The sequence below is a fragment of the Pseudophryne corroboree genome, chromosome 2 (assembly GCF_028390025.1).
Source record: "Pseudophryne corroboree isolate aPseCor3 chromosome 2, aPseCor3.hap2, whole genome shotgun sequence".
NCBI lineage: Eukaryota > Metazoa > Chordata > Amphibia > Anura > Myobatrachidae > Pseudophryne > Pseudophryne corroboree.
Window position 1 is genome coordinate 801,532,450 of NC_086445.1, and position 26,536 is coordinate 801,558,985.

A 26,536-nucleotide genomic window follows, 5' to 3' on the forward strand; every position below is an offset into this window, starting at 1 on the left:
GCAAACAAAATGTTCTTTTAAGGAAAGCACACTTTACATTTTTCAAGTCCTCATTGACATGAACCACTAAAAGAAGGTTACAATTAAAATGTAAAATATTACTCTTAGACATTGCTTTTATTCCTATATCATAAAAAACATTCTGATTCAAGAATGTGGAAACATCAATGTGTATTCTTTCAAGGATATTAAACATTATACAAACTTAGTTTTAAATAACCATAGTTGATTTTAAAGTGTGTAATCAGCCACTCTGAATGAGCCCTCTTCTACCACTTCTTTATTAAGAAGTAGGACAGTCATCAAAAGCTAACAACATCTGCATGAAACAGAGTTGCTAACTGCCTTCATGCTGAGAAGAGAGCTCTTAAACTCATCATGGTGGTTGGCGAGTTTGGACACTTTCAAGCACATTTCTCCCATCATTGCCTATAGAAATGATCCCTGAAAGTATAATCTTAGCTACATTTGGTTGATGGTTTAGATAGGCCATATAAATTCCTCTTTTAACTCATGGTGACATTTTAGGACCCATGCATAAAACTTGATATAGAAATTGTCAACCAATTTTCAGTTGCATAACATTCTCCACAAATTTTCAGACTACAATTCATTCACTATCATATACTGAATGATTTTCTGTGAGAGTAGACACATTTTAAGATTGTATTAGGTAACATATTATAATTTTTGCATATATAAATTTGTTTAAACCAAAATATTAAACAGAACACTTAACAATGAAACCAATGCACTAATAGCATTGGTACTTCAAAATTTCTTATATTGCATATAGGAAATAAACTAGTGGCTTGCATTAATTGCTGATTTGCTAAAGAATTAAACAATTATTAAACAAATACACTGCAAACAAAATGTTCTTTTAAGGAAAGCACACTTTACATTTTTCAAGTCCTCATTGACATGAACCACTTAAAGAAGGTTAAAATTAAAATGTAAAATAATACTCTTAGACATTGCTTTAATTGCTATATCATAAAAAACATTCTGATTCAGGAATGTTGAAACATCAATGCGTATTCTTTCAAGGATATTAAACATTATACAAACTTAGTTTTAATAACCATAGTTGATTTTAAAGTGTGTAATCAGCCACTCTGAATGAGCCCTCTTCTACCACTTCTTTATTAAGGAGTAGGACAGTCATCAAAAGCTAACAACATCTGCATGAAACAGAGTTGCTAACTGCCTTCATGCTGAGAAGAGAGCTCTTAAACTCATCATGGTGGTTGGCGAGTTTGGACACTTTCAAGCACATTTCTCCCATCATTGCCTATAGAAATGATCCCTGAAAGTATAGACAAATACATTTTGTTGATGGTTTAGATAGGCCATATGAATTCCTCTTTTAACTCATGGAGACATTTTTGGACCCATTCGTAAAACTTGATATAGAAATTGTCAACCAATTTTCAGTTGCATAACATTCTCCACAAATTTTCAGACTACAATTCATTCACTATCATATACTGAATGATTTTCTGTGAGAGTAGACACATTTTAAGATTGTATTAGGTAACATGTTATACTTTTTGCATATATAAAATTGTTTAAGCCAAAATATTAATCAGAACACTTAACAATGAAACCAATGCACTAATAGCATTGGTACTTCAAAATTTCTTATATTGCATATAGGAAATAAACTAGTTGCTTGCATTAATTGCTGATTTGCTAAAGAATTAAACAATTATTAAACAAATACACTGCAAACAAAAGGTTCTTTTAAGGAAAGCACACTTTACATTTTTCAAGTCCTCATTGACATGAACCACTTAAAGAAGGTTACAATTAAAATGTAAAATAATACTCTTAGACATTGCTTTTATTCCTATATCATAAAAAAAAACATTCTGATTCAGGAATGTTGAAACATCAATGCGTATTCTTTCAAGGATATTAAACATTATACAAACTTAGTTTTAAATAACCATAGTTGATTTTAAAGTGTGTAATCAGCCACTCTGAATGAGCCCTATTCTACCACTTCTTTATTAAGAAATAGGACAGTCATCAAAAGCTAACAACATCTGCATAAAACAGGGTTGCTAACTGCCTTCATGCTGAGAAGAGAGCTCTTAATCTCATCATGGTGGTTGGCAAGTTTTGACACATTCAAGCACATTTCTCCCATCATTGCTTATAGAAATGATCCCTGAAAGTATAATCTTAGCTACATTTTGTTGATGGTTTAGATAGGCCATATAAATTCCTCTTTTAACTCATGGTGACATTTTAGGACCCATGCATAAAACTTGATATAGAAATTGTCAACCAATTTTCAGTTGCATAACATTCTCCACAAATCTTCAGTCTACAATTCATTCACTATCATATACTGAATGATTTTCTGTGAGAGTAGACACATTTTAAGATTGTATTAGGTAACATATTATAATTTTTGCATATATAAACTTGTTTAAGCCAAAATATTAAACAGAACACTTAACAATGAAACCAATGCACTAACAGCATTGGTACTTCAAAATTTCTTATATTGCATATAGGAAATAAACTAGTGGCTTGCATTAATTGCTGATTTGCTAAAGAATTAAACAATTATTAAACAAATACACTGCAAACAAAATGTTCTTTTAAGGAAAGCACACTTTACATTTTTCAAGTCCTCATTGACATGAACCACTAAAAGAAGGTTACAATTAAAATGTAAAATATTACTCTTAGACATTGCTTTTATTCCTATATCATAAAAAACATTCTGATTCAAGAATGTGGAAACATCAATGTGTATTCTTTCAAGGATATTAAACATTATACAAACTTAGTTTTAAATAACCATAGTTGATTTTAAAGTGTGTAATCAGCCACTCTGAATGAGCCCTCTTCTACCACTTCTTTATTAAGAAGTAGGACAGTCATCAAAAGCTAACGACATCTGCATGAAACAGAGTTGCTAACTGCCTTCATGCTGAGAAGAGAGCTCTTAAACTCATCATGGTGGTTGGCGAGTTTGGACACTTTCAAGCACATTTCTCCCATCATTGCCTATAGAAATGATCCCTGAAAGTATAATCTTAGCTACATTTGGTTGATGGTTTAGATAGGCCATATAAATTCCTCTTTTAACTCATGGTGACATTTTAGGACCCATGCATAAAACTTGATATAGAAATTGTCAACCAATTTTCAGTTGCATAACATTCTCCACAAATTTTCAGACTACAATTCATTCACTATCATATACTGAATGATTTTCTGTGAGAGTAGACACATTTTAAGATTGTATTAGGTAACATATTATAATTTTTGCATATATAAATTTGTTTAAACCAAAATATTAAACAGAACACTTAACAATGAAACCAATGCACTAATAGCATTGGTACTTCAAAATTTCTTATATTGCATATAGGAAATAAACTAGTGGCTTGCATTAATTGCTGATTTGCTAAAGAATTAAACAATTATTAAACAAATACACTGCAAACAAAATGTTCTTTTAAGGAAAGCACACTTTACATTTTTCAAGTCCTCATTGACATGAACCACTTAAAGAAGGTTAAAATTAAAATGTAAAATAATACTCTTAGACATTGCTTTAATTGCTATATCATAAAAAACATTCTGATTCAGGAATGTTGAAACATCAATGCGTATTCTTTCAAGGATATTAAACATTATACAAACTTAGTTTTAAATAACCATAGTTGATTTTAAAGTGTGTAATCAGCCACTCTGAATGAGCCCTCTTCTACCACTTCTTTATTAAGGAGTAGGACAGTCATCAAAAGCTAACAACATCTGCATGAAACAGAGTTGCTAACTGCCTTCATGCTGAGAAGAGAGCTCTTAAACTCATCATGGTGGTTGGCGAGTTTGGACACTTTCAAGCACATTTCTCCCATCATTGCCTATAGAAATGATCCCTGAAAGTATAGACAAATACATTTTGTTGATGGTTTAGATAGGCCATATGAATTCCTCTTTTAACTCATGGAGACATTTTTGGACCCATTCGTAAAACTTGATATAGAAATTGTCAACCAATTTTCAGTTGCATAACATTCTCCACAAATTTTCAGACTACAATTCATTCACTATCATATACTGAATGATTTTCTGTGAGAGTAGACACATTTTAAGATTGTATTAGGTAACATGTTATACTTTTTGCATATATAAAATTGTTTAAGCCAAAATATTAATCAGAACACTTAACAATGAAACCAATGCACTAATAGCATTGGTACTTCAAAATTTCTTATATTGCATATAGGAAATAAACTAGTTGCTTGCATTAATTGCTGATTTGCTAAAGAATTAAACAATTATTAAACAAATACACTGCAAACAAAAGGTTCTTTTAAGGAAAGCACACTTTACATTTTTCAAGTCCTCATTGACATGAACCACTTAAAGAAGGTTACAATTAAAATGTAAAATAATACTCTTAGACATTGCTTTTATTCCTATATCATAAAAAAAACATTCTGATTCAGGAATGTTGAAACATCAATGCGTATTCTTTCAAGGATATTAAACATTATACAAACTTAGTTTTAAATAACCATAGTTGATTTTAAAGTGTGTAATCAGCCACTCTGAATGAGCCCTATTCTACCACTTCTTTATTAAGAAATAGGACAGTCATCAAAAGCTAACAACATCTGCATAAAACAGGGTTGCTAACTGCCTTCATGCTGAGAAGAGAGCTCTTAATCTCATCATGGTGGTTGGCAAGTTTTGACACATTCAAGCACATTTCTCCCATCATTGCCTATAGAAATGATCCCTGAAAGTATAATCTTAGCTACATTTTGTTGATGGTTTAGATAGGCCATATAAATTCCTCTTTTAACTCATGGTGACATTTTAGGACCCATGCATAAAACTTGATATAGAAATTGTCAACCAATTTTCAGTTGCATAACATTCTCCACAAATCTTCAGTCTACAATTCATTCACTATCATATACTGAATGATTTTCTGTGAGAGTAGACACATTTTAAGATTGTATTAGGTAACATATTATAATTTTTGCATATATAAACTTGTTTAAGCCAAAATATTAAACAGAACACTTAACAATGAAACCAATGCACTAACAGCATTGGTACTTCAAAATTTCTTATATTGCATATAGGAAATAAACTAGTGGCTTGCATTAATTGCTGATTTGCTAAAGAATTAAACAATTATTAAACAAATACACTGCAAACAAAATGTTCTTTTAAGGAAAGCACACTTTACATTTTTCAAGTCCTCATTGACATGAACCACTAAAAGAAGGTTACAACTAAAATGTAAAATAATACTCTTAGACATTGCTTTTATTCCTATATCATAAAAAACATTCTGATTCAAGAATGTTGAAACATCAATGTGTATTCTTTCAAGGATATTAAACATTATACAAACTTAGTTTTAAATAACCATAGTTGATTTTAAAGTGTGTAATCAGCCACTCTGAATGAGCCCTCTTCTACCACTTCTTTATTAAGAAGTAGGACAGTCATCAAAAGCTAACAACATCTGCATGAAACAGAGTTGCTAACTGCCTTCATGCTGAGAAGAGAGCTCTTAAACTCATCATGGTGGTTGGCGAGTTTGGACACTTTCAAGCACATTTCTCCCATCATTGCCTATAGAAATGATCCCTGAAAGTATAATCTTAGCTACATTTGGTTGATGGTTTAGATAGGCCATATAAATTCCTCTTTTAACTCATGGTGACATTTTAGGACCCATGCATAAAACTTGATATAGAAATTGTCAACCAATTTTCAGTTGCATAACATTCTCTACAAATTTTCAGACTACAATTCATTCACTATCATATACTGAATGATTTTCTGTGAGAGTAGACACATTTTAAGATTGTATTAGGTAACATATTATAATTTTTGCATATATAAATTTGTTTAAACCAAAATATTAAACAGAACACTTAACAATGAAACCAATGCACTAATAGCATTGGTACTTCAAAATTTCTTATATTGCATATAGGAAATAAACTAGTGGCTTGCATTAATTGCTGATTTGCAAAAGAATTAAACAATTATTAAACAAATACACTGCAAACAAAATGTTCTTTTAAGGAAAGCACACTTTACATTTTTCAAGTCCTCATTGACATGAACCACTTAAAGAAGGTTAAAATTAAAATGTAAAATAATACTCTTAGACATTGCTTTAATTGCTATATCATAAAAAACATTCTGATTCAGGAATGTTGAAACATCAATGCGTATTCTTTCAAGGATATTAAACATTATACAAACTTAGTTTTAAATAACCATAGTTGATTTTAAAGTGTGTAATCAGCCACTCTGAATGAGCCCTCTTCTACCACTTCTTTATTAAGAAGTAGGACAGTCATCAAAAGCTAACAACATCTGCATGAAACAGAGTTGCTAACTGCCTTCATGCTGAGAAGAGAGCTCTTAAACTCATCATGGTGGTTGGCGAGTTTGGACACTTTCAAACACATTTCTCCCATCATTGCCTATAGAAATGATCCCTGGAAGTATAGTCTTAATTACATTTTGTTGATGGTTTAGATAGGCCATATGAATTCCTCTTTTAACTCATGGTGACATTTTTGGACCCATTCATAAAACTTGATATAGAAATTGTCAACCAATTTTCAGTTACATAACATTATCCACAAATTTTCAGACTACAATTCATTCACTATCATATACTGAATGATTTTCTGTGAGAGTAGACACATTTTAAGATTGTATTAGGTAACATATTATAATTTTTGCATATATAAACTTGTTTAAGCCAAAATATTAAACAGAACACTTAACAATGAAACCAATGCACTAATAGCATTGGTACTTCAAAATTTCTTATATTGCATATAGGAAATAAACTAGTGGCTTGCATTAATTGCTGATTTGCTAAAGAATTAAACAATTATTAAACAAAGACACTGCAAACAAAATGTTCTTTTAAGGAAAGCACACTTTACATTTTTCAAGTCCTCATTGACATGAACCACTAAAAGAAGGTTACAATTAAAATGTAAAATAATACTCTTAGACATTGCTTTTATTCCTATATCATAAAAAACATTCTGATTCCGTAATGTTGAAACATCAATGCGTATTCTTTTAAGGATATTAAACATTATACAAACTTAGTTTTAAATAACCATAGTTGATTTTAAAGTGTGTAATCAGCCACTCTGAATGAGCCCTCTTCTACCACTTCTTTATTAAGGAGTAGGACAGTCATCAAAAGCTAACAACATCTGCATGAAACAGAGTTGCTAACTGCCTTCATGCTGAGAAGAGAGCTCTTAAACTCATCATGGTGGTTGGCGAGTTTGGACACTTTCAAGCACATTTCTCCCATCATTGCCTATAGAAATGATCCCTGAAAGTATAGACAAATACATTTTGTTGATGGTTTAGATAGGCCATATGAATTCCTCTTTTAACTCATGGAGACATTTTTGGACCCATTCATAAAACTTGATATAGAAATTGTCAACCAATTTTCAGTTGCATAACATTCTCCACAAATCTTCAGTCTACAATTCATTCACTATCATATACTGAATGATTTTCTGTGAGAGTAGACACATTTTAAGATTGTATTAGGTAACATATTATAATTTTTGCATATATAAATTTGTTTAAACCAAAATATTAAACAGAACACTTAACAATGAAACCAATGCACTAATAGCATTGGTACTTCAAAATTTCTTATATTGCATATAGGAAATAAACTAGTGGCTTGCATTAATTGCTGATTTGCTAAAGAATTAAACAATTATTAAACAAATACACTGCAAACAAAAGGTTCTTTTAAGGAAAGCACACTTTACATTTTTCAAGTCCTCATTGACATGAACCACTTAAAGAAGGTTACAATTAAAATGTAAAATAATACTCTTAGACATTGCTTTTATTCCTATATCATAAAAAAAACATTCTGATTCAGGAATGTTGAAACATCAATGCGTATTCTTTCAAGGATATTAAACATTATACAAACTTAGTTTTAAATAACCATAGTTGATTTTAAAGTGTGTAATCAGCCACTCTGAATGAGCCCTATTCTACCACTTCTTTATTAAGAAGTAGGACAGTCATCAAAAGCTAACAACATCTGCATGAAACAGAGTTGCTAACTGCCTTCATGCTGAGAAGAGAGCTCTTAATCTCATCATGGTGGTTGGCAAGTTTTGACACATCAAGCACATTTCTCCCTTCATTGCCTATAGAAATGATCCCTGAAAGTATAATCTTAGCTACATTTTGTTGATGGTTTAGATAGGCCATATGATTTCCTCTTTTAACTCATGGTGACATTTTTGGACCCATTCATAAAACTTGATATAGAAATTGTCAACCAATTTTCAGTTGCATAACATTATCCACAAATTTTCAGACTACAATTCATTCACTATCATATACTGAATGATTTTCTGTGAGAGTAGACACATTTTAAGATTGTATTAGGTAACATATTATAATTTTTGCATATATAAATTTATTTAAACCAAAATATTAAACAGAACACTTAACAATGAAACCAATGCACTAATAGCATTGGTACTTCAAAATTTCTTATATTGCATATAGGAAATAAACTAGTGGCTTGCATTAATTGCTGATTTGCAAAAGAATTAAACAATTATTAAACAAATACACTGCAAACAAAATGTTCTTTTAAGGAAAGCACACTTTACATTTTTCAAGTCCTCATTGACATGAACCACTAAAAGAAGGTTACAATTAAAATGTAAAATAATACTCTTAGACATTGCTTTTATTCCTATATCATAAAAAAAACATTCTGATTCAGGAATGTTGAAACATCAATGCGTATTCTTTTAAGGATATTAAACATTAGACAAACTTAGTTTTAAATAACCATAGTTGATTTTAAAGTGTGTAATCAGCCACTCTGAATGAGCCCTCTTCTACCACTTCTTTATTAAGAAGTAGGACAGTCATCAAAAGCTAACATCTGCATGAAACAGAGTTGCTAACTGCCTTCATGCTGAGAAGAGAGCTCTTAAACTCATCATGGTGGTTGATGAGTTTAGACACTTTCAAACACATTTCTCCCATCATTGCCTATAGAAATGATCCCTGGAAGTATAGTCTTAATTACATTTTGTAGATGGTTTAGATTAGCCATATGAATTCCTCTTTTAACTCATGGTGACATTTTTGGACCCATTCATAAAACTTGATATAGAAATTGTCAACCAATTTTCAGTTACATAACATTATCCACAAATTTTCAGACTACAATTCATTCACTATCATATACTGAATGATTTTCTGTGAGAGTAGACACATTTTAAGATTGTATTAGGTAACATATTATAATTTTTGCGTATATAAACTTGTTTAAGCCAAAATATTAAACAGAACACTTAACAATGAAACCAATGCACTAATAGCATTGGTACTTCAAAATTTCTTATATTGCATATAGGAAATAAACTAGTGGCTTGCATTAATTGCTGATTTGCTAAAGAATTAAACAATTATTAAACAAATACACTGCAAACAAAATGTTATTTTAAGGAAAGCACACTTTACATTTTTCAAGTCCTCATTGACATGAACCACTAAAAGAAGGTTACAATTAAAATGTAAAATAATACTCTTAGACATTGCTTTTATTCCTATATCATAAAAAACATTCTGATTCCGTAATGTTGAAACATCAATGCGTATTCTTTTAAGGATATTAAACATTACACAAACTTAGTTTTAAATAACCATAGTTGATTTTAAAGTGTGTAATCAGCCACTCTGAATGAGCCCTCTTCTACCACTTCTTTATTAAGGAGTAGGACAGTCATCAAAAGCTAACAACATCTGCATGAAACAGAGTTGCTAACTGCCTTCATGCTGAGAAGAGAGCTCTTAAACTCATCATGGTGGTAGGCGAGTTTGGACACTTTCAAGCACATTTCTCCCATCATTGCTTATAGAAATGATCCCTGAAAGTATAGACTTAAATACATTTTGTTGATGGTTTAGATAGGCCATATGAATTCCTCTTTTAACTCATGGAGACATTTTTGGACCCATTCATAAAACTTGATATAGAAATTGTCAACCAATTTTCAGTTGCATAACATTCTCCACAAATTTTCAGACTACAATTCATTCACTATCATATACTGAATGATTTTCTGTGAGAGTAGACACATTTTAAGATTGTATTAGGTAACATGTTATACTTTTTGCATATATAAAATTGTTTAAGCCAAAATATTAATCAGAACACTTAACAATGAAACCAATGCACTAATAGCATTGGTACTTCAAAATTTCTTATATTGCATATAGGAAATAAACTAGTGGCTTGCATTAATTGCTGATTTGCTAAAGAATTAAACAATTATTAAACAAATACACTGCAAACAAAAGGTTCTTTTAAGGAAAGCACACTTTACATTTTTCAAGTCCTCATTGACATGAACCACTTAAAGAAGGTTAAAATTAAAATGTAAAATAATACTCTTAGACATTGCTTTAATTGCTATATCATAAAAAACATTCTGATTCAGGAATGTTGAAACATCAATGCGTATTCTTTCAAGGATATTAAACATTATACAAACTTAGTTTTAAATAACCATAGTTGATTTTAAAGTGTGTAATCAGCCACTCTGAATGAGCCCTATTCTACCACTTCTTTATTAAGAAGTAGGACAGTCATCAAAAGCTAACAACATCTGCATAAAACAGAGTTGCTAACTGCCTTCATGCTGAGAAGAGAGCTCTTAATCTCATCATGGTGGTTGGCAAGTTTTGACACATTCAAGCACATTTCTCCCATCATTGCCTATAGAAATGATCCCTGAAAGTATAATCTTAGCTACATTTTGTTGATGGTTTAGATAGGCCATATAAATTCCTCTTTTAACTCATGGTGACATTTTAGGACCCATGCATAAAACTTGATATAGAAATTGTCAACCAATTTTCAGTTGCATAACATTCTCCACAAATTTTCAGTCTACAATTCATTCACTATCATATACTGAATGATTTTCTGTGAGAGTAGACACATTTTAAGATTGTATTAGGTAACATATTATAATTTTTGCATATATAAATTTGTTTAAACCAAAATATTAAACAGAACACTTAACAATGAAACCAATGCACTAATAGCATTGGTACTTCAAAATTTCTTATATTGCATATAGGAAATAAACTAGTGGCTTGCATTAATTGCTGATTTGCTAAAGAATTAAACAATTATTAAACAAATACACTGCAAACAAAAGGTTCTTTTAAGGAAAGCACACTTTACATTTTTCAAGTCCTCATTGACATGAACCACTTAACGAAGGTTACAATTAAAATGTAAAATAATACTCTTAGACATTGCTTTTATTCCTATATCATAAAAAAAACATTCTGATTCAGGAATGTTGAAACATCAATGCGTATTCTTTCAAGGATATTAAACATTATACAAACTTAGTTTTAAATAACCATAGTTGATTTTAAAGTGTGTAATCAGCCACTCTGATTACACACTATTCTACCACTTCTTTATTAAGAAGTAGGACAGTCATCAAAAGCTAACAACATCTGCATGAAACAGAGTTGCTAACTGCCTTCATGCTGAAAAGAGAGCTCTTAATCTCATCATGGTGGTTGGCGAGTTTTGACACATTCAAGCACATTTCTCCCATCATTGCCTATAGAAATGATCCCTGGAAGTATAATCTTAGCTACATTTTGTTGATGGTTTAGATAGGCCATATGAATTCCTCTTTTAACTCATGGTAACATTTTTGGACCCATTCATAAAACTTGATATAGAAATTGTCAACCAATTTTCAGTTGCATAACATTATCCACAAATTTTCAGACTACAATTCATTCACTATCATATACTGAATGATTTTCTGTGAGAGTAGACACATTTTAAGATTGTATTAGGTAACATATTATAATTTTTGCATATATAAACTTGTTTAAGCCAAAATATTAAACAGAACACTTAACAATGAAACCAATGCACTAAAAGCATTGGTACTTCAAAATTTCTTATATTGCATATAGGAAATAAACTAGTGGCTTGCATTAATTGCTGATTTGCTAAAGAATTAAACAATTATTAAACAAATACACTGCAAACAAAACGTTCTTTTAAGGAAAGCACACTTTACATTTTTCAAGTTTTCATTGACATGAACCACTAAAAGAAGGTTACAATTAAAATGTAAAATAATACTCTTAGACATTGCTTTTATTCCTATATCATAAAAAACATTCTGATTCAGGAATGTTGAAACATCAATGTGTATTCTTTCAAGGATATTAAACATTATACAAACTTAGTTTTAAATAACCATAGTTGATTTTAAAGTGTGTAATCAGCCACTCTGAATGAGCACTTTTCTACCACTGCTTTATTAAGAAGTAGGACAGTCATCAAAAGCTAACAACATCTGCATGACACAGAATTGCTAACTGCCTTCATGTTGAGAAGAGAGCTCTTAAACTCATCATGGTGGTTGGCGAGTTTGGACACTTTCAAGCACATTTCTCCCATCATTGCCTATAGAAATGATCCCTGAAAGTATAATCTTAGCTACATTTGGTTGATGGTTTAGATAGGCCATATGAATTCCTCTTTTAACTCATGGTGACATTTTTGGACCCATTCATAAAACTTGATATAGAAATTGTCAACCAATTTTCAGTTGCATAACATTCTCCACAAATTTTCAGACTACAATTCATTCACTATCATATACTGAATGATTTTCTGTGAGAGTAGACACATTTTAAGATTGTATTAGGTAACATGTTATCATTTTTGCATATATAAACTTGTTTAAGCCAAAATATTAAACAGAACACTTAACAATGAAACCAATGCACTAATAGCATTGGTACTTCAAAATTTCTTATATTGCATATAGGAAATAAACTAGTGGCTTGCATTAATTGCTGATTTGCTAAAGAATTAAACAATTATTAAACAAATACACTGCAAACAAAATGTTCTTTTAAGGAAAGCACACTTTACATTTTTCAAGTCCTCATTGACATGAACCACTTAAAGAAGGTTACAATTAAAATGTAAAATAATACTCTTAGACATTGCTTTTATTCCTATATCATAAAAAAACATTCTGATTTAGGAATGTTGAAACATCAATGCGTATTCTTTCAAGGATATTAAACATTATACAAACTTACTTTTAAATAACCATAGTTGATTTTAAAGTGTGTAATCAGCCACTCGGAATGAGCCTTCTTCTACCACTTATTTATTAAGTAGTAGGACAGTCATCAAAAGCTAACAACATCTGCATGAAACAGAGTTACTAACTGCCTTCATGCTGAGAAGAGAGCTCTTAATCTTATCATGGTGGTTGGCGAGTTTGGACACTTTCAAGCACATTTCTCCCATCATTGCCTATAGAAATGATCCCTGAAAGTATAATCTTAGCTACATTTTGTTGATGGTTTAGATAGGCCATATAAATTCCTCTTTTAACTCATGGTGACATTTTAGGACCCATGCATAAAACTTGATATAGAAATTGTCAACCAATTTTCAGTTGCATAACATTCTCCACAAATTTTCAGACTACAATTCATTCACTATCATATACTGAATGATTTTCTGTGAGAGTAGACACATTTTAAGATTGTATTAGGTAACATATTATAATTTTTGCATTTATAAATTTGTTTAAACCAAAATATTAAACAGAACACTTAACAATGAAACCAATGCACTAATAGCATTGGTACTTCAAAATTTCTTATATTGCATATAGGAAATAAACTAGTGGCTTGCATTAATTGCTGATTTGCAAAAGAATTAAACAATTATTAAACAAATACACTGCAAACAAAAGGTTCTTTTAAGGAAAGCACACTTTACATTTTTCAAGTCATCATTGACATCAACCACTTAAAGAAGGTTAAAATTAAAATGTAAAATAATACTCTTAGACATTGCTTTTATTCCTATATCATAAAAAACATTCTGATTCAGGAATGTTGAAACATCAATGCGTATTCTTTCAAGGATATTAAACGTTATACAAACTTAGTTTTAAATAACCATAGTTGATTTTAAAGTGTGTAATCAGCCACTCTGAATGAGCCCTCTTCTACCACTTCTTTATTAAGAAGTAGGACAGTCATCAAAAGCTAACAACATCTGCATGAAACAGAATTGCTAACTGCCTTCATGCTGAGAAGAGAGCTCTTAAACTCATCATGGTGGTTGGCGAGTTTGGACACTTTCAAGCACATTTCTCCCATCATTGCCTATAGAAATGATCCCTGAAAGTATAATCTTAGCTACATTTGGTTGATGGTTTAGATAGGCCATATAAATTCCTCTTTTAACTCATGGTGACATTTTAGGACCCATGCATAAAACTTGATATAGAAATTGTCAACCAATATTCAGTTGCATAACATTCTCCACAAATTTTCAGACTACAATTCATTCACTATCATATACTGAATGATTTTCTGTGAGAGTAGACACATTTTAAGATTGTATTAGGTAACATATTATAATTTTTGCATATATAAATTTGTTTAAACCAAAATATTAAACAGAACACTTAACAATGAAACCAATGCACTAATAGCATTGGTACTTCAAAATGTCTTATATTGCATATAGGAAATAAACTAGTGGCTTGCATTAATTGCTGATTTGCAAAAGAATTAAACAATTATTAAACAAATACACTGCAAACAAAAAGTTCTTTTAAGGAAAGCACACTTTACATTTTTCAAGTCCTCATTGACATGAACCACTTAAAAAAGGTTAAAATTGAAATGTAAAATAATACTCTTAGACATTGCTTTAATTGCTATATCATAAAAAACATTCTGATTCAGGAATGTTGAAACATCAATGCGTATTCTTTCAAGGATATTAAACATTATACAAACTTAGTTTTAAATAACCATAGTTGATTTTAAAGTGTGTAATCAGCCACTCTGAATGAGCCCTCTTCTACCACTTCTTTATTAAGAAGTAGGACAGTCATCAAAAGCTAACAACATCTGCATGAAACAGAATTGCTAACTGCCTTCATGCTGAGAAGAGAGCTCTTAAACTCATCATGGTGGTTGGCGAGTTAGGACACTTTCAAGCACATTTCTCCCATCATTGCCTATAGAAATGATCCCTGAAAGTATAATCTTAGCTACATTTGGTTGATGGTTTAGATAGGCCATATAAATTCCTCTTTTAACTCATGGTGACATTTTAGGACCCATGCATAAAACTTGATATAGAAATTGTCAACCAATATTCATTTGCATAACATTCTCCACAAATTTTCAGACTACAATTCATTCACTATCATATACTGAATGATTTTCTGTGAGAGTAGACACATTTTAAGATTGTATTAGGTAACATATTATAATTTTTGCATATATAAATTTGTTTAAACCAAAATATTAAACAGAACACTTAACAATGAAACCAATGCACTAATAGCATTGGTACTTCAAAATGTCTTATATTGCATATAGGAAATAAACTAGTGGCTTGCATTAATTGCTGATTTGCAAAAGAATTAAACAATTATTAAACAAATACAGTGCAAACAAAAGGTTCTTTTAAGGAAAGCACACTTTACATTTTTCAAGTCCTCATTGACATGAACCACTTAAAGAAGGTTAAAATTAAAATGTAAAATAATACTCTTAGACATTGCTTTAATTGCTATATCATAAAAAACATTCTGATTCAGGAATGTTGAAACATCAATGCGTATTCTTTCAAGGATATTAAACATTATACAAACTTAGTTTTAAATAACCATAGTTGATTTTAAAGTGTGTAATCAGCCACTCTGAATGAGCCCTCTTCTACCACTTATTTATTAAGAAGTAGGATAGTCATCAAAAGCTAACAACATCTGCATGAAACAGAGTTGCTAACTGCCTTCATGCTGAGAAGAGAGCTCTTAATCTTATCATGGTGGTTGGCGAGTTTGGACACTTTCAAGCACATTTCTCCCATCATTGCCTATAGAAATGATCCCTGAAAGTATAATCTTAGCTACATTTTGTTGATGGTTTAGATAGGCCATATAAATTCCTCTTTTAACTCATGGTGACATTTTAGGACCCATGCATAAAACTTGATATAGAAATTGTCAACCAATTTTCAGTTGCATAACATTCTCCACAAATTTTCAGACTACAATTCATTCACTATCATATACTGAATGATTTTCTGTGAGAGTAGACACATTTTAAGATTGTATTAGGTAACATATTATAATTTTTGCATATATAAATTTGTTTAAACCAAAATATTAAACAGAACACTTAACAATGAAACCAATGCACTAATAGCATTGGTACTTCAAAATTTCTTATATTGCATATAGGAAATAAACTAGTGGCTTGCATTAATTGCTGATTTGCAAAAGAATTAAACAATTATTAAACAAATACACTGCAAACAAAAGGTTCTTTTAAGGAAAGCACACTTTACATTTTTCAAGTCCTCATTGACATGAACCACTTAAAGAAGGTTAAAATTAAAATGTAAATAATACTCTTAGACATTGCTTTAATTGCTTTATCATAAAAAACATTCTGATTCAGGAATGTTGAAACATCAATGCGCATTCTTTCAAGGATATTAAACATTAGACAAACTTAGTTTTAAATAACCATAGTTGATTTTAAAGTGTGTAATCAGCCATTTTGAATGAGCCCTCTTCTACTACTTCTTTATTAAGAAGTAGGACAGTCATCAAAAGCTAACAACATCTGCATGAAACAGAGTTGCTAACTGCCTTCATGCTGAGAAGAGAGCTCTTAAACTCATCATGATGGTTGGCGAGTTTGGACACTTTCAAGCACATTTCTCCCATCATTGCCTATAGAAATGATCCCTGAAAGTATAATCTTAGCTACATTTGGTTGATGGTTTAGATAGGCCATATAAATTCCTCTTTTAACTCATGGTGACATTTTAGGACCCATGCATAAAACTTGATATAGAAATTGTCAACCAATATTCAGTTGCATAACATTCTCCACAAATTTTCAGACTACAATTCATTCACTATCATATACTGAATGATTTTCTGTGAGAGTAGACACATTTTAAGATTGTATTAGGTAACATATTATAATTTTTGCATATATAAATTTGTTTAAACCAAAATATTAAACAGAACACTTAACAATGAAACCAATGCACTAATAGCATTGGTACTTCAAAATTTCTTATATTGCATATAGGAAATAAACTAGTGGCTTGCATTAATTGCTGATTTGCAAAAGAATTAAACAATTATTAAACAAATACACTGCAAACAAAAGGTTCTTTTAAGGAAAGCACACTTTACATTTTTCAAGTCATCATTGACATCAACCACTTAAAGAAGGTTAAAATTAAAATGTAAAATAATACTCTTAGACATTGCTTTTATTCCTATATCATAAAAAACATTCTGATTCAGGAATGTTGAAACATCAATGCATATTCTTTCAAGGATATTAAACGTTATACAAACTTAGTTTTAAATAACCATAGTTGATTTTAAAGTGTGTAATCAGCCACTCTGAATGAGCCCTCTTCTACCACTTCTTTATTAAGAAGTAGGACAGTCATCAAAAGCTAACAACATCTGCATGAAACAGAATTGCTAACTAACTTCATGCTGAGAAGAGAGCTCTTAAACTCATCAAGGTGGTTGGCGAGTTTGGACACTTTCAAGCACATTTCTCCCATCATTGCCTATAGAAATGATCCCTGAAAGTATAATCTTAGCTACATTTGGTTGATGGTTTAGATAGGCCATATAAATTCCTCTTTTAACTCATGGTGACATTTTAGGACCCATGCATAAAACTTGATATAGAAATTGTCAACCAATATTCAGTTGCATAACATTCTCCACAAATTTTCAGACTACAATTCATTCACTATCATATACTGAATGATTTTCTGTGAGAGTAGACACATTTTAAGATTGTATTAGGTAACATATTATAATTTTTGCATATATAAATTTGTTTAAACCAAAATATTAAACAGAACACTTAACAATGAAACCAATGCACTAATAGCATTGGTACTTCAAAATTTCTTATATTGCATATAGGAAATAAACTAGTGGCTTGCATTAATTGCTGATTTGCAAAAGAATTAAACAATTATTAAACAAATACAGTGCAAACAAAAGTTTCTTTTAAGGAAAGCACACTTTACATTTTTCAAGTCCTCATTGACATGAACCACTTAAAGAAGGTTAAAATTAAAATGTAAAATAATACTCTTAGACATTGCTTTAATTGCTATATCATAAAAAACATTCTGATTCAGGAATGTTGAAACATCAATGCGTATTCTTTCAAGGATATTAAACATTATACAAACTTAGTTTTAAATAACCATAGTTGATTTTAAAGTGTGTAATCAGCCACTCTGAATGAGCCCTCTTCTTTATTAAGAAGTAGGACAGTCATCAAAAGCTAACAACATCTGCATGAAACAGAGTTGCTAACTGCCTTCATGCTGAGAAGAGAGCTCTTAAACTCATCATGGTGGTTGGCGAGTTTGGACACTTTCAAGCACATTTCTCCCATCATTGCCTATAGAAAGGATCCCTGAAAGTATAGTCTTAAATACATTTTGTTGATGGTTTAGATAGGCCATATGAATTCCTCTTTTAACTCATGGTGACATTTTTGGACCCATTCATAAAACTTGATATAGAAATTGTCAACCAATTTTCAGTTGCATAACATTCTCCACAAATTTTCAGACTACAATTCATTCACTATCATATACTGAATGATTTTCTGTGTGAGTAGACACATTTTAAGATTGTATTAGGTAACATGTTATCATTTTTGCATATATAAACTTGTTAAAGCCAACATATTAAACAGAACACTTAACAATGAAAACAATGCACTAATAGCATTGGTACTTCAAAATTTCTTATATTGCATATAGGAAATAAACTAGTGGCTTGCATTAATTGCTGATTTGCTAAAGAATTAAACAATTATTAAACAAATACACTGCAAACAAAATGTTCTTTTAAGGAAAGCACACTTTACATTTTTCAAGTCCTCATTGACATGAACCACTTAAAGAAGGTTAAAATTAAAATGTAAATAATACTCTTAGACATTGCTTTAATTGCTTTATCATAAAAAAATTCTGATTCAGGAATGTTGAAACATCAATGCGTATTCTTTCAAGGATATTAAACATTAGACAAACTTAGTTTTAAATAACCATAGTTGATTTTAAAGTGTGTAATCAGCCATTTTGAATGAGCCCTCTTCTACTACTTCTTTATTAAGAAGTAGGACAGTCATCAAAAGCTAACAACATCTGCATGAAACAGAGTTGCTAACTGCCTTCTTGCTGAGAAGAGAGCTCTTAAACTCATCATGATGGTTGGCGAGTTTGGACACTTTCAAGCACATTTCTCCCATCATTGTCTATAGAAATGATCCCTGAAAGTATAATCTTAGCTACATTTGGTTGATGGTTTAGATAGGCCATATAAATTCCTCTTTTAACTCATGGTGACATTTTAGGACCCATGCATAAAACTTGATATAGAAATTGTCAACCAATATTCAGTTGCATAACATTCTCCACAAATTTTCAGACTACAATTCATTCACTATCATATACTGAATGATTTTCTGTGAGAGTAGACACATTTTAAGATTGTATTAGGTAACATATTATAATTTTTGCATTTATAAATTTGTTTAAACCAAAATATTAAACAGAACACTTAACAATGAAACCAATGCACTAATAGCATTGGTACTTCAAAATTTCTTATATTGCATATAGGAAATAAACTAGTGGCTTGCATTAATTGCTGATTTGCAAAAGAATTAAACAATTATTAAACAAATACACTGCAAACAAAAGGTTCTTTTAAGGAAAGCACACTTTACATTTTTCAAGTCATCATTGACATCAACCACTTAAAGAAGGTTAAAATTAAAATGTAAAATAATACTCTTAGACATTGCTTTTATTCCTATATCATAAAAAACATTCCGATTCAGGAATGTTGAAACATCAATGCATATTCTTTCAAGGATATTAAACGTTATACAAACTTAGTTTTAAATAACCATAGTTGATTTTAAAGTGTGTAATCAGCCACTCTGAATGAGCCCTCTTCTACCACTTCTTTATTAAGAAGTAGGACAGTCATCAAAAGCTAACAACATCTGCATGAAACAGAATTGCTAACTGCCTTCATGCTGAGAAGAGAGCTCTTAAACTCATCAAGGTGGTTGGCGAGTTTGGACACTTTCAAGCACATTTCTCCCATCATTGCCTATAGAAATGATCCCTGAAAGTATAATCTTAGCTACATTTGGTTGATGGTTTAGATAGGCCATATAAATTCCTCTTTTAACTCATGGTGACATTTTAGGACCCATGCATAAAACTTGATATAGAAATTGTCAACCAATATTCATTTGCATAACATTCTCCACAAATTTTCAGACTACAATTCATTCACTATCATATACTGAATGATTTTCTGTGAGAGTAGACACATTTTAAGATTGTATTAGGTAACATATTATAATTTTTGCATATATAAATTTGTTTAAACCAAAATATTAAACAGAACACTTAACAATGAAACCAATGCACTAATAGCATTGGTACTTCAAAATGTCTTATATTGCATATAGGAAATAAACTAGTGGCTTGCATTAATTGCTGATTTGCAAAAGAATTAAACAATTATTAAACAAATACAGTGCAAACAAAAGGTTCTTTTAAGGAAAGCACACTTTACATTTTTCAAGTCCTCATTGACATGAACCACTTAAAGAAGGTTAAAATTAAAATGTAAAATAATACTCTTAGACATTGCTTTAATTGCTATATCATAAAAAACATTCTGATTCAGGAATGTTGAAACATCAATGCGTATTCTTTCAAGGATATTAAACATTATACAAACTTAGTTTTAAATAACCATAGTTGATTTTAAAGTGTGTAATCAGCCACTCTGAATGAGCCCTCTTCTACCACTTATTTATTAAGAAGTAGGATAGTCATCAAAAGCTAACAACATCTGCATGAAACAGAGTTGCTAACTGCCTTCATGCTGAGAAGAGAGCTCTTAATCTTATCATGGTGGTTGGCGAGTTTGGACACTTTCAAGCACATTTCTCCCATCATTGCCTATAGAAATGATCCCTGAAAGTATAATCTTAGCTACATTTTGTTGATGGTTTAGATAGGCCATATAAATTCCTCTTTTAACTCATGGTGACATTTTAGGACCCATGCATAAAACTTGATATAGAAATTGTCAACCAATTTTCAGTTGCATAACATTCTCCACAAATTTTCAGACTACAATTCATTCACTATCATATACTGAATGATTTTCTGTGAGAGTAGACACATTTTAAGATTGTATTAGGTAACATATTATAATTTTTGCATATATAAATTTGTTTAAACCAAAATATTAAACAGAACACTTAACAATGAAACCAATGCACTAATAGCATTGGTACTTCAAAATTTCTTATATTGCATATAGGAAATAAACTAGTGGCTTGCATTAATTGCTGATTTGCAAAAGAATTAAACAATTATTAAACAAATACACTGCAAACAAAAGGTTCTTTTAAGGAAAGCACACTTTACATTTTTCAAGTCCTCATTGACATGAACCACTTAAAGAAGGTTAAAATTAAAATGTAAAATAATACTCTTAGACATTGCTTTAATTGCTATATCATAAAAAACATTCTGATTCAGGAATGTTGAAACATCAATGCGTATTCTTTCAAGGATATTAAACATTATACAAACTTAGTTTTAAATAACCATAGTTGATTTTAAAGTGTGTAATCAGCCACTCTGAATGAGCCCTCTTCTACCACTTCTTTATTAAGAAGTAGGACAGTCATCAAAAGCTAACAACATCTGCATGAAACAAAGTTGCTAATTGCCTTTATGCTGAGAAGAGAGCTCTTAAACTCATCATGGTGGTTGGCGAGTTTGGACACTTTCAAGCACATTTCTCCCATCATTGCCTATAGAAATGATCCCTGAAAGTACAGTCTTAAATACATTTTGTTGATGGTTTAGATAGGCCATATGAATTCCTCTTTTAACTCATGGTGACATTTTTGGACCCATTCATAAAACTTGATATAGAAATTGTCTACCAATTTTCAGTTGCATAACATTCTCCACAAATTTTCAGACTACAATTCATTCACTATCACATACTGAATGATTTTCTGTGAGAGTAGACACATTTTAAGATTGTATTAGGTAACATGTTATACTTTTTGCATATATAAACTTGTTTAAGCCAAAATATTAATCAGAACACTTAACAATGAAACCAATGCACTAATAGCATTGGTACTTCAAAATGTCTTATATTGCATATAGGAAATAAACTAGTGGCTTGCATTAATTGCTGATTTGCTAAAGAATTAAACAATTATTAAACAAATACACTGCAAACAAAAGGTTCTTTTAAGGAAAGCACACTTTACATTTTTCAAGTCCTCATTGACATGAACCACTTAAAGAAGGTTACAATTAAAATGTAAAATAATACTCTTAGACATTGCTTTTATTCCTATTTCATAAAAAAAACATTCTGATTCAGGAATGTTAAAACATCAATGCGTATTCTTTCAAGGATATTAAACATTATACAAACTTAGTTTTAAATAACCATAATTGATTTTAAAGTGTGTAATCAGCCACTCTGAATGAGCCCTCTTCTACCACTTCTTTATTAAGAAGTAGGACAGTCAACAAAAGCTAACAACACCTGCATGAAAAAGAGTTGCTAACTGCCTTCATGCTGAGAAGAGAGCTCTTAAACTCATCATGGTGGTTGGCGAGTTTGGACACTTTCAAGCACATTTCTCCCATCATTGTCTATAGAAATGATCCCTGAAAGTATAATCTTAGCTACATTTGGTTGATGGTTTAGATAGGCCATATAAATTCCTCTTTTAACTCATGGTGACATTTTAGGACCCATGCATAAAACTTGATATAGAAATTGTCAACCAATATTCAGTTGCATAACATTCTCCACAAATTTTCAGACTACAATTCATTCACTATCATATACTGAATGATTTTCTGTGAGAGTAGACACATTTTAAGATTGTATTAGGTAACATATTATAATTTTTGCATATATAAATTTGTTTAAACCAAAATATTTAACAGAACACTTAACAATGAAACCAATGCACTAATAGCATTGGTGCTTCAAAATTTCTTATATTGCATATAGGAAATAAACTAGTGGCTTGCATTAATTGCTGATTTGCAAAAGAATTAAACAATTATTAAACAAATACACTGCAAACAAAAGGTTCTTTTAAGGAAAGCACACTTTACATTTTTCAAGTCATCATTGACATCAACCACTTAAAGAAGGTTAAAATTAAAATGTAAAATAATACTCTTAGACATTGCTTTTATTCCTATATCATAAAAAACATTCTGATTCAGGAATGTTGAAACATCAATGCGTATTCTTTCAAGGATATTAAACGTTATACAAACTTAGTTTTAAATAACCATAAATGATTTTAAAGTGTGTAATCAGCCACTCTGAATGAGCCCTCTTCTACCACTTCTTTATTAAGAAGTAGGACAGTCATCAAAAGCTAACAACATCTGCATGAAACAGAATTGCTAACTGCCTTCATGCTGAGAAGAGAGCTCTTAAACTCATCATGGTGGTTAGCGAGTTTGGACACTTTCAAGCACATTTCTCCCATCATTGCCTATAGAAATGATCCCTGAAAGTATAATCTTAGCTACATTTGGTTGATGGTTTAGATAGGCCATATAAATTCCTCTTTTAACTCATGGTGACATTTTAGGACCCATGCATAAAACTTGATATAGAAATTGTCAACCAATATTCAGTTGCATAACATTCTCCACAAATTTTCAGACTACAATTCATTCACTATCATATACTGAATGATTTTCTGTGAGAGTAGACACATTTTAAGATTGTATTAGGTAACATATTATAATTTTTGCATATATAAATTTGTTTAAACCAAAATATTAAACAGAACACTTAACAATGAAACCAATGCACTAATAGCATTGGTACTTCAAAATGTCTTATATTGCATATAGGAAATAAACTAGTGGCTTGCATTAATTGCTGATTTGCAAAAGAATTAAACAATTATTAAACAAATACACTGCAAACAAAAGGTTCTTTTAAGGAAAGCACACTTTACATTTTTCAAGTCCTCATTGACATGAACCACTTAAAGAAGGTTAAAATTAAAATGTAAAATAATACTCTTAGACATTGCTTTAATTGCTATATCATAAAAAACATTCTGATTCAGGAATGTTGAAACATCAATGCGTATTCTTTCAAGGATATTAAACATTATACAAACTTAGTTTTAAATAACCATAGTTGATTTTAAAGTGTGTAATCAGCCACTCTGAATGAGCCCTCTTCTACCACTTCTTTATTAAGAAGTAGGACAGTCATCAAAAGCTAACAACATCTGCATGAAACAGAGTTGCTAACTGCCTTCATGCTGAGATAAGAGCTCTTAAACTCATCATGGTGGTTGGCGAGTTTGGACACTTTCAAGCACATTTCTCCCATCATTGCCTATAGAAATGATCCCTGAAAGTATAGTCTTAAATACATTTTGTTGATGGTTTAGATAGGCCATATGAATTCCTCTTTTAACTCATGGTGACATTTTTGGACCCATTCATAAAACTTGATATAGAAATTGTCAACCAATTTTCAGTTGCATAACATTCTCCACAAATTTTCAGACTACAATTCATTCACTATCATATACTGAATGATTTTCTGTGAGAGTAGACACATTTTAAGATTGTATTAGGTAACATGTTATCATTTTTGCATATATAAACTTGTTTAAGCCAAAATATTAAACAGAACACTTAACAATGAAAACAATGCACTAATAGCATTGGTACTTCAAAATTTCTTATATTGCATATAGGAAATAAACTAGTGGCTTGCATTAATTGCTGATTTGCTAAAGAATTAAACAATTATTAAACAAATACACTGCAAACAAAATGTTCTTTTAAGGAAAGCACACTTTACATTTTTCAAGTCCTCATTGACATGAACCACTTAAAGAAGGTTACAATTAAAATGTAAAATAATACTCTTATACATTGCTTTTATTCCTATATCATAAAAAAACATTCTGATTTAGGAATGTTGAAACATCAATGCGTATTCTTTCAAGGATATTAAACATTATACAAACTTACTTTTAAATAACCATAGTTGATTTTAAAGTGTGTAATCAGCCACTCTGAATGAGCCCTCTTCTACCACTTATTTATTAAGAAGTAGGACAGTCATCAAAAGCTAACAACATCTGCATGAAACAGAGTTGCTAACTGCCTTCATGCTGAGAAGAGAGCTCTTAATCTTATCATGGTGGTTGGCGAGTTTGGACACTTTCAAGCACATTTCTCCCATCATTGCCTATAGAAATGATCCCTGAAAGTATAATCTTAGCTACATTTGGTTGATGGTTTAGATAGGCCATATAAATTCCTCTTTTAACTCATGGTGACATTTTAGGACCCATGCATAAAACTTGATATAGAAATTGTCAACCAATATTCAGTTGCATAACATTCTCCACAAATTTTCAGACTACAATTCATTCACTATCATATACTGAATGATTTTCTGTGAGAGTAGACACATTTTAAGATTGTATTAGGTAACATGTTGTACTTTTTGCATATATAAACTTGTTTAAACAAAAATATTAAACAGAACACTTAACAATGAAACCAATGCACTAATAGCATTGGTACTTCAAAATTTCTTATATTGCATATAGGAAATAAACTAGTGGCTTGCATTAATTGCTGATTTGCTAAAGAATTAAACAATTATTAAACAAATACACTGCAAACAAAATGTTCTTTTAAGGAAAGCACACTTTACATTTTTCAAGTCCTCATTGACATGAACCACTTAAAGAAGGTTACAATTAAAATGTAAAATAATACTCTTAGACATTGCTTTTATTCCTATATCATAAAAACATTCTGATTCAGGAATGTTGAAACATCAAAGCGTATTCTTTCAAGGATATTAAACATTATACAAACTTAGTTTTAAATAACCATAGTTGATTTTAAAGTGTGTAATCAGCCACTCTGAATGAGCCCTCTTCTACCACTTCTTTATTAAGAAGTAGGACAGTCATCAAAAGCTAACAACATCTGCATTAAACAGAGTTGCTAACTGCCTTCATGCTGAGAAGAGAGCTCTTAAACTCATCATAGTGGTTGGCGAGTTTGGACACTTTCAAGCACATTTCTCCCATCATTGCCTATAGAAATGATCCCTGAAAGTATAGTCTTAAATACATTTTGTTGATGGTTTAGATAGGCCATATGAATTCCTCTTTTAACTCATGGTGACATTTTTGGACTCATTCATAAAACTTGATATAGAAATTGTCAACC

At 30.7% G+C, this 26,536-nt stretch overlaps 30 non-coding genes and 1 pseudogene across 30 annotated transcripts; all 31 read right to left on the reverse strand.

The window, feature by feature from the left end:
- Positions 1–247: 247 nt before the first annotated feature.
- On the reverse strand, positions 248–460 carry LOC135053261 (small nucleolar RNA U3). The gene has a single exon (XR_010242635.1). It is a non-coding gene; the product is annotated as a small nucleolar RNA U3 (small nucleolar RNA).
- A 652-nt stretch (positions 461–1,112) lies between these two features.
- LOC135053204 (small nucleolar RNA U3) lies at positions 1,113–1,325 on the reverse strand. The gene has a single exon (XR_010242585.1). It is a non-coding gene; the product is annotated as a small nucleolar RNA U3 (small nucleolar RNA).
- A 654-nt stretch (positions 1,326–1,979) lies between these two features.
- On the reverse strand, positions 1,980–2,192 carry LOC135053966 (small nucleolar RNA U3). The gene has a single exon (XR_010243251.1). It is a non-coding gene; the product is annotated as a small nucleolar RNA U3 (small nucleolar RNA).
- A 653-nt stretch (positions 2,193–2,845) lies between these two features.
- Positions 2,846–3,058, reverse strand: LOC135053498 (small nucleolar RNA U3). Its single transcript, XR_010242842.1, has one exon. It is a non-coding gene; the product is annotated as a small nucleolar RNA U3 (small nucleolar RNA).
- Positions 3,059–3,711: 653 nt separating this feature from the next.
- On the reverse strand, positions 3,712–3,924 carry LOC135053205 (small nucleolar RNA U3). The gene has a single exon (XR_010242586.1). It is a non-coding gene; the product is annotated as a small nucleolar RNA U3 (small nucleolar RNA).
- Positions 3,925–4,577: 653 nt separating this feature from the next.
- LOC135053757 (small nucleolar RNA U3) lies at positions 4,578–4,790 on the reverse strand. Its single transcript, XR_010243067.1, has one exon. It is a non-coding gene; the product is annotated as a small nucleolar RNA U3 (small nucleolar RNA).
- A 653-nt stretch (positions 4,791–5,443) lies between these two features.
- LOC135053262 (small nucleolar RNA U3) lies at positions 5,444–5,656 on the reverse strand. The gene has a single exon (XR_010242636.1). It is a non-coding gene; the product is annotated as a small nucleolar RNA U3 (small nucleolar RNA).
- A 653-nt stretch (positions 5,657–6,309) lies between these two features.
- LOC135053178 (small nucleolar RNA U3) lies at positions 6,310–6,522 on the reverse strand. The gene has a single exon (XR_010242562.1). It is a non-coding gene; the product is annotated as a small nucleolar RNA U3 (small nucleolar RNA).
- A 653-nt stretch (positions 6,523–7,175) lies between these two features.
- Positions 7,176–7,388, reverse strand: LOC135053206 (small nucleolar RNA U3). The gene has a single exon (XR_010242587.1). It is a non-coding gene; the product is annotated as a small nucleolar RNA U3 (small nucleolar RNA).
- Positions 7,389–8,041: 653 nt separating this feature from the next.
- Positions 8,042–8,253, reverse strand: LOC135053685 (small nucleolar RNA U3). Its single transcript, XR_010243006.1, has one exon. It is a non-coding gene; the product is annotated as a small nucleolar RNA U3 (small nucleolar RNA).
- Positions 8,254–8,908: 655 nt separating this feature from the next.
- LOC135053680 (small nucleolar RNA U3) lies at positions 8,909–9,118 on the reverse strand. The gene has a single exon (XR_010243001.1). It is a non-coding gene; the product is annotated as a small nucleolar RNA U3 (small nucleolar RNA).
- A 653-nt stretch (positions 9,119–9,771) lies between these two features.
- Positions 9,772–9,984, reverse strand: LOC135053895 (small nucleolar RNA U3). Its single transcript, XR_010243189.1, has one exon. It is a non-coding gene; the product is annotated as a small nucleolar RNA U3 (small nucleolar RNA).
- Positions 9,985–10,637: 653 nt separating this feature from the next.
- LOC135053547 (small nucleolar RNA U3) lies at positions 10,638–10,850 on the reverse strand. Its single transcript, XR_010242883.1, has one exon. It is a non-coding gene; the product is annotated as a small nucleolar RNA U3 (small nucleolar RNA).
- Positions 10,851–11,505: 655 nt separating this feature from the next.
- Positions 11,506–11,718, reverse strand: LOC135054000 (small nucleolar RNA U3). The gene has a single exon (XR_010243281.1). It is a non-coding gene; the product is annotated as a small nucleolar RNA U3 (small nucleolar RNA).
- Positions 11,719–12,371: 653 nt separating this feature from the next.
- On the reverse strand, positions 12,372–12,584 carry LOC135053905 (small nucleolar RNA U3). Its single transcript, XR_010243197.1, has one exon. It is a non-coding gene; the product is annotated as a small nucleolar RNA U3 (small nucleolar RNA).
- A 654-nt stretch (positions 12,585–13,238) lies between these two features.
- LOC135053950 (small nucleolar RNA U3) lies at positions 13,239–13,451 on the reverse strand. The gene has a single exon (XR_010243236.1). It is a non-coding gene; the product is annotated as a small nucleolar RNA U3 (small nucleolar RNA).
- Positions 13,452–14,104: 653 nt separating this feature from the next.
- Positions 14,105–14,317, reverse strand: LOC135053325 (small nucleolar RNA U3). Its single transcript, XR_010242692.1, has one exon. It is a non-coding gene; the product is annotated as a small nucleolar RNA U3 (small nucleolar RNA).
- A 653-nt stretch (positions 14,318–14,970) lies between these two features.
- Positions 14,971–15,183, reverse strand: LOC135053310 (small nucleolar RNA U3). The gene has a single exon (XR_010242678.1). It is a non-coding gene; the product is annotated as a small nucleolar RNA U3 (small nucleolar RNA).
- A 653-nt stretch (positions 15,184–15,836) lies between these two features.
- LOC135053947 (small nucleolar RNA U3) lies at positions 15,837–16,049 on the reverse strand. Its single transcript, XR_010243233.1, has one exon. It is a non-coding gene; the product is annotated as a small nucleolar RNA U3 (small nucleolar RNA).
- Positions 16,050–16,701: 652 nt separating this feature from the next.
- LOC135053641 (small nucleolar RNA U3) lies at positions 16,702–16,914 on the reverse strand. The gene has a single exon (XR_010242966.1). It is a non-coding gene; the product is annotated as a small nucleolar RNA U3 (small nucleolar RNA).
- A 653-nt stretch (positions 16,915–17,567) lies between these two features.
- LOC135053291 (small nucleolar RNA U3) lies at positions 17,568–17,780 on the reverse strand. Its single transcript, XR_010242662.1, has one exon. It is a non-coding gene; the product is annotated as a small nucleolar RNA U3 (small nucleolar RNA).
- A 653-nt stretch (positions 17,781–18,433) lies between these two features.
- LOC135053928 (small nucleolar RNA U3) lies at positions 18,434–18,637 on the reverse strand (annotated as a pseudogene).
- Positions 18,638–19,288: 651 nt separating this feature from the next.
- LOC135053794 (small nucleolar RNA U3) lies at positions 19,289–19,501 on the reverse strand. The gene has a single exon (XR_010243100.1). It is a non-coding gene; the product is annotated as a small nucleolar RNA U3 (small nucleolar RNA).
- Positions 19,502–20,154: 653 nt separating this feature from the next.
- On the reverse strand, positions 20,155–20,367 carry LOC135053438 (small nucleolar RNA U3). The gene has a single exon (XR_010242789.1). It is a non-coding gene; the product is annotated as a small nucleolar RNA U3 (small nucleolar RNA).
- Positions 20,368–21,020: 653 nt separating this feature from the next.
- LOC135053948 (small nucleolar RNA U3) lies at positions 21,021–21,233 on the reverse strand. Its single transcript, XR_010243234.1, has one exon. It is a non-coding gene; the product is annotated as a small nucleolar RNA U3 (small nucleolar RNA).
- A 653-nt stretch (positions 21,234–21,886) lies between these two features.
- LOC135053796 (small nucleolar RNA U3) lies at positions 21,887–22,099 on the reverse strand. Its single transcript, XR_010243102.1, has one exon. It is a non-coding gene; the product is annotated as a small nucleolar RNA U3 (small nucleolar RNA).
- Positions 22,100–22,754: 655 nt separating this feature from the next.
- On the reverse strand, positions 22,755–22,967 carry LOC135053880 (small nucleolar RNA U3). The gene has a single exon (XR_010243175.1). It is a non-coding gene; the product is annotated as a small nucleolar RNA U3 (small nucleolar RNA).
- A 653-nt stretch (positions 22,968–23,620) lies between these two features.
- Positions 23,621–23,833, reverse strand: LOC135053365 (small nucleolar RNA U3). The gene has a single exon (XR_010242725.1). It is a non-coding gene; the product is annotated as a small nucleolar RNA U3 (small nucleolar RNA).
- Positions 23,834–24,486: 653 nt separating this feature from the next.
- LOC135053645 (small nucleolar RNA U3) lies at positions 24,487–24,699 on the reverse strand. The gene has a single exon (XR_010242969.1). It is a non-coding gene; the product is annotated as a small nucleolar RNA U3 (small nucleolar RNA).
- A 654-nt stretch (positions 24,700–25,353) lies between these two features.
- On the reverse strand, positions 25,354–25,566 carry LOC135053694 (small nucleolar RNA U3). The gene has a single exon (XR_010243013.1). It is a non-coding gene; the product is annotated as a small nucleolar RNA U3 (small nucleolar RNA).
- Positions 25,567–26,218: 652 nt separating this feature from the next.
- On the reverse strand, positions 26,219–26,431 carry LOC135053169 (small nucleolar RNA U3). The gene has a single exon (XR_010242554.1). It is a non-coding gene; the product is annotated as a small nucleolar RNA U3 (small nucleolar RNA).
- Positions 26,432–26,536: the final 105 nt, after the last annotated feature.